The sequence below is a fragment of the Mus caroli genome, chromosome 17 (assembly GCF_900094665.2).
Source record: "Mus caroli chromosome 17, CAROLI_EIJ_v1.1, whole genome shotgun sequence".
Lineage (NCBI taxonomy): Eukaryota > Metazoa > Chordata > Mammalia > Rodentia > Muridae > Mus > Mus caroli.
Window position 1 is genome coordinate 55,482,431 of NC_034586.1, and position 6,000 is coordinate 55,488,430.

Genomic DNA, 6,000 nt, shown 5'->3' on the forward strand with positions numbered 1-6,000 from the left:
GTGTTTGATGTTGAAGACCAGTTACATAAAATAAAACAGATTTCCTTTTGATGACAATGTAGAACTCTCAGCTCCTTGTGCACCATGCCTGCCTGGTATGGTGCCATACTCCCACCTTGATGATAATGGATTGAACCTCTGAATCTGTAAGCCAGCCCCAATTAACTGTTGTTAATCTTGGTGATGGTGTTTGTTCACAGCAGCCAAACCCCTACTAAGAAGTTTGTACCAGGGACTGGGGTATTGCCATAAGAGGCCTGGCCATGATTTTCTTTGGAGGAATGTGGATTTGGGACTTTGGAAAGCAGTGGGATGCTTTAAGTGTGGCTTAATGGGCTGTCCTAGTAGGGATATGGAAGACTTTGTTACTGAGGGTGATTTGAACTGTGGAATCCTAGCTATACAGGCTTCAAAAGAAAAGAATATTAGTATGTGGCTGAAAGTCTGTTCTTGAGATAATTTGGTAAAGAATGTGGCTGCTTTTTGCCCTTGTCTGCAAAGCCTGTCTAAGGCTAAGGTGAATAGAGTCCAATTAATTACACTGACAAAGGAGGTCTCAAAAGAACCCAGTTTAGACTCTGTGGTGTGGTTTAGTCTTGTGAAAAGCATTTTGATTAAGTATAGCAAACTTAAAAAGAAAAAAACAATTCAAAATATACGGTTCAAGTATTAAAGGGGCACCGGGAAGTAGAATGGAACTGAATCCTCTGTTCTATGAGATAAACAAATTAAGGGAGTGGTGACTTGTCACAGATCAAGTTCCAAGTCTAGGTATGGCTGTACACAAATTTAACTTTAGCATTCAAGAGACAGGGCCATCCAGACTTCTGAATTCAAGGTCAATCTACAGAACAAGTTCCAGCTCAGCCAAGCTTAGACGGTGAAGGAATTGAGAAACAAAAAACTGGTGACAATGTAGTAGAACAAGGGGGACATGTCCAGCTCCAGGAAGTGGTAGAACTCAGCAGCTTCAACCATGTGGCTCAAGAATAGAAGGAGACTACTGGGACTGATGCTGGTTAGCTGGAGCTAAGAAATTAGAGGTGATTAAGAGAGACCAGCATCACTAAGGTGAAAACTTCTGGGAAGTGTTTTCTGAGAACACAAAGAAGCTGTGTTCCAAAGATAGCCAAGGTTGGTACCTCCTGCTTCTCTAGACTTCATAATGTGTAAGAATGACCCAGATTCTCTGGATGTCCAGGGTCAGTCATCTTTAGCTGATATCCAGTGCCAGCCATGCATTACCTGACTCTTACTGGAAATTCATATCAACATCATAGTGTAAGATTCAAAAGGCTCCTGTGGCCCTCTGCTTTTTACAGTTCTGTGTTTATTTTTCACATTGCTGCAACACAATACCTGACAGAGTCGACATTAGGCAAGTTGTATTTTATTTTGTGCCAGAACAGGGGAAAGGTGTGGCAGCAGAAGTGTGAGACTGTGTGTCACATTCACAGTCGGGCAGAGAGAAGGCCAGTGGTACTCCACTGCGTCCTCCTCCTCTGTCTGGAATTTCAGCCCATAGAATGGTGCCACCCTTATGGGTCTTTGTTGAGGACTTGTTCAGAAGTTTGTTTTGTAGGTGATTCTAGATCCTGTCAAGCTGACAGTAACAAGCATAACAGATTACTTAAGGGTAAAACTATTGGTACACTGACTAATATCCTGTATAAGTCTTACTATGAGAATAAGGCAATCAGAGAGCTCTGTCCTTAGTAGCTAGTATAATAGGGTGTGAAATGCTATCCACAGGCTCGGGTGTCTATAGACTTGGTCCCCAGATGATGGTATTATTTGGGAACTACATGGCCCATTAAGTGAGAGAGCCTTGCTGGAGGAAGTATGGCACTGAGGAAAGGCCAAGAAGTTTTCTGTCTGGATCCCTTCCCTTGCTTCCTGACTTTAGATCAAATGAGGCTACTAGCCTCCCATGTCTGGTTCCTAAGTGGCTAAGAACTTAGGAGATCAGTATGGCAAACTGAATAATACGTACAAAACAAATTAAGGGTCTCACTGGAAGTGATTATTACATACCATGAGAGCCATGGTAACTTCAAAGTATCCAGATGTATTTTCTCATCATCAGAGAGCAATTTCCTACTGCCTTCACATTTATGGTTACCTTTCCAGCAGAGCCCTTATCCATGAAGCAGAGACAGTGGTCAGGACCAATCAAATGCCTGAGGTCTCAATTTGAACATGTCTTTGTGGCATCTTTAAAAATGATGTTCATAATATTAAAACAAAAACAAAAGCAAACAAACAAGAAAATCATCCCACCAAAAACTGGCACCAACCAGAATTCCAGAATCTTTGAACCCATTCTACAAACACGAGGAAACCTAAGATACACACTAACTTCAGTAAAGCTGCTGTGTAAATGGCATTTAAAATCACTGTTATCACCACTGACAGAGATGACGTCAGCTCTTTGCCACCTGAGTAAATAAATATTTATAAGGTGCTGTAAGTCTGAAGAATGTCACACTGCTCCAATAGACTTCATTTTCAGGCAAGAGTGAAATAGGCAACCACAAGAACCCCGTCACCACATTTGATGGGTTGTCCATTCTCTTCTCTAATACAGGTAAGAGTGCTATTTTCAATTTCTACTCTTGGGTGGAAAGTCATCCTGAAATTGAAGCCACTTCACCATCTAAGTGGCTAGGAGAAAGTTAATCTATCAGGACTGAGGGAGTAAGTTAGACAAGTATTGTTCCCTTGAGCAAACAGGGAAAGCCAGGACACTTTTTCATTCCTTCAGTTGCAGTTTTTCTATCAGGCTTCTAGTTAGAAGAAAAAAGAAGCCCATTAACAGACTGGGTTTTTTGTTGTTGTTGTTGTTGTGGAGGTGGTGGTTTGTTTGTTTGTTTTTTAACTTACAGTTTATGATAAAATTTCATAGCCACCTCCACTATTCTGGGGAGCATTCCTATCATGGGAACTGTGAAAAAAGAGAAATGCCTATTGATGGTTGCTTCGGGTATGCTAAACAATAAAAACCTGTGGGATACTGTCAGGAAGGACTAGGAAAAGTCACAGTGCTACTTGTGCCAATAGTATGTGGATTGCTGAGGACCAGCCTCAGCTTGAGAGAGAGTCCAGAGGAAGGGGTGTTAGAGAGTGGTTGATGAAGGACTCAGAGTCAGTGAGGGATGCAAGCTGACAGTGTTGTGCTCTGCTGGAGAACAATCTCTCTTACTGACCAAAGCCAAGTCTTTATTTTGCATAAATTACTTCCTTAGGAATTACTTATCAGTTCAGTGATTTAATCCCAAGTTCCTATTTTGAATATCCCACAAATCAACATTTTATGACTTTAGACCCTTGGCTCTAAAGATAGAGCCCGCATGACCAGAAGCAGCCAGTTCTGCTCCTTTGGAGCTGGAAAATGGCCCCATTGTTCTATTCAATTATCACTAGCCTTCTGTTTCCCAACTCTTTGCTGCCTAAGCTTGGCTTTTCTGGAACTTTCTCTGTAGACAGACTTTGGACCCTGAGATTTCCCTGGCTCTGTCTTCTGAATGCTGGGATTAAAGATGTGTGCCACCATACTTAGACCTAAGCTTTTCTTTACCTAGAACATCCTCTGTTCCACGCTGGCATTGAACTCAGAAATCTGCTTGCCTTTGTCTCCTGGGATTAAAGGTTCATGGGTCTAAGATTTTCATGGCTACTATTCCTCAAGATCCATATCAAAAGCCTGTGTTTTCCAGCCTCAAGATCTGGATCATAAGTATGCCCTCCTTTCCTGGATCGTAATTCATTCCAGTTAAACTACAAGTCCAAACCATTCCTTGTTCAACTGCTGTTCAACTGCAAACACAATAAGCTTAGCTTAGCGGAATCTTGCCCTGAGACCAATACTCCCTAAAATCTCTTTATCTCTTTCCTTAATATCTTTCTGACAAAGCTGACTCATTAGTGCAGATGCCTCTGTGTTTTCAGGTCCATGAAGACCCTCATACAATTCATATTTCATCCTTATATTTTTGCAGAGTTGAGAAGTTCTATAAAGAACAGTTCTTACATTGATTTATATATTCTTGAACTCATGTTTTCAGGGTTTTTTCCACAGTCTTAAGAGCTATCCTGAAGAACACTGTATTGATCATTTTGCTGAGAAACACCAGACACATTCTTGATTCCTGGAATTGTGCTGTTTCTGATTATCATGGAGTAGAGAAACAATCCAAGATAAAACTTGGCAGGGATAATATTTCCCAAAGGAGAAACATAAAATAAAATGTATATATTATATAAACAAGCCAAACACCTACAGCAAATGTCAGCACTGGAGAAGACCCATGCCCTGCTAGCTCTGCTCCAGGGGTAGGAACATTGTCATAATGTCCCTTCCTTGGCCATGCTGAGCCTGGTAAGTGGATATCCCTTCAATTAAACAGAATAAGTCACCTCCATCCTAGTTCAGTTCCTATGTCTAGATGTTTATTCTGTAGCTGAAAATAAATGCTTTCCAACAAGAATTTAGGTTGATGATTACACATTTCCTCATGTCATCTTTGACAATGTTTATTTAAATAACAACAAAGAATTATTTGGAAATCTGCTATATAAGACAAAATTCTGCACAAAATTTAACCAACACATCAGCACAGATGGGGAGAGAGCCAGGAGTACTCACTTCTGCCTGAGAGACTATTGCCAGTTAATGTTTGCTTGGGATTGGGGCCAGTGGGTAGTGTCAGGTGTGTGTGTGTGTGTGTGATTTTCTTCAGTGGTGTAATCACTGATATGTTGTCTATCCTCCAGTAAATAACTCCATATTCAAGATCATGCAAGCAACTTCAATTAAACTCATAGCTCACACACAACAGGACAAAAGATTTGTAACAAGATGAGGCAGGGGGATGAATGAGAGAAACAGGGATGGGAAATAGTTATAATTCATTATATACATCCATGTATGAAACTATAAAATGAATGTAAAACAAAACCAAACAAATTAATGTTTCTTGTTTGATTTCTACCCTAGTCTTTGGAGAAGGGAGAGAATGAAGAATGGTATAGGAGAGGGAAGCATTTGTTTTTGGTATTTATTTTCACAATTATTTTCTGCAGTTCTTGCCTATTTTAGAACTCTGGAAAAATGCAGGCATTTGCCAACATTACACACAAGTTTTGCCTTCTCAAAGCAGCCCTAGCTCCCATAGTCCCTTGTGGCATCAAAGCTTGTACTTCCTCCTTCTGTAGTGTGGTCCACATTTTTCCATTTTGTTTTCTCTTTATCGACATCTCTCTATATATCTTTAACAGACTATTTTTCACAACAATGTATGTTTTTAGTGCTGTGAACGTATGTGTATGGTATTGTGAATTGAATAACATGAACTGTGAGTGTTCTATCTTTGAGCAATATCCTTGTTTCCAATTTCTTATTTTACAAAGGATCTCACTAAGTTGTTCAGTGTGGTTTCAAAGTCACTTTGTAGTTAGGCAGGTCTTGACTCTGCAATCCTCCAGCCTTCAGCTTGATTATCAGCAATTACAGGCTTGCTTTGTCAGGTCAGCCTATGGACTTTCAATTCATCATAAACTATAAACACGTGAACGTTTCAAAGTGCAAATATTGACCACAGTAGACAAGTAATTAAGGCAGACTGTGCTACATATATAGCTTTAAACCTGAAGACTTTAATTATTCACAACATAAGATCACACAAGCCTATTTATTGACACATTTTACCCCAAACTATAAATCTTACGATTTAAAATAGACATTTAAAAAAATGCTTGTGTTTAAACCAAGTACCTTGGAGGCATTACACAAGTAAATTACCAGAGGGCTACATTTGTGCACCAAATCAAAATTTTAATTCTTTCACCAGATATGGTGGAGCCCATGTGTAATCCAAGAACTATATAGGTTGGGCTATAGTGAGACTGCAGCTCATAAAGAGAGAGAGAGAGAGAGAGAGAGAGAGAGAGAGAGAGAGAGAGAGAGAGAGAGAGAGAGAGAGAGAGAGAGAGAGAGAGAGA

At 40.1% G+C, this 6,000-nt stretch overlaps 1 long non-coding RNA gene across 1 annotated transcript in view; it reads left to right on the plus strand.

Annotated features, from left to right (window-relative positions):
- Nucleotides 1-2,328: 2,328 nt before the first annotated feature.
- The window catches only part of LOC110284237, a 15,816-nt gene continuing 12,144 nt past the window's right edge, over nucleotides 2,329-6,000 (plus strand). The window contains exon 1 of the long non-coding RNA XR_002376911.1: nucleotides 2,329-2,587. This is a non-coding gene — a long non-coding RNA (uncharacterized LOC110284237). The remainder of the gene's footprint in view (nucleotides 2,588-6,000) is intronic.